A 277-nucleotide genomic window follows, 5' to 3' on the forward strand; every position below is an offset into this window, starting at 1 on the left:
AGAAGCAGATGCAGGAAAAGGGTGAGGAGTACAAGGTCATCCTCAATTACATAGTGAGCCTGGGCTACATGGAACTGTCTCAGATTTAAAAATAATCCAATAAAAAAATGGAGTACAAACCTAAACAGAGAGCTCTCAACAGAGGAATCTAAAATGACTGAAAGACACTTAAGGAAATGCCTAACATCCTTAGCCATCAGAGAAATGCAAATCAAAACAACTCTGAGATTCCATCTTACACCTGTCAGAATGGCCAAGATCAAAAACACTGATGACA

This window comes from Microtus ochrogaster, chromosome 15 (assembly GCF_000317375.1).
Source record: "Microtus ochrogaster isolate Prairie Vole_2 chromosome 15, MicOch1.0, whole genome shotgun sequence".
In the NCBI taxonomy this organism is placed as follows: Eukaryota; Metazoa; Chordata; class Mammalia; order Rodentia; family Cricetidae; genus Microtus; species Microtus ochrogaster.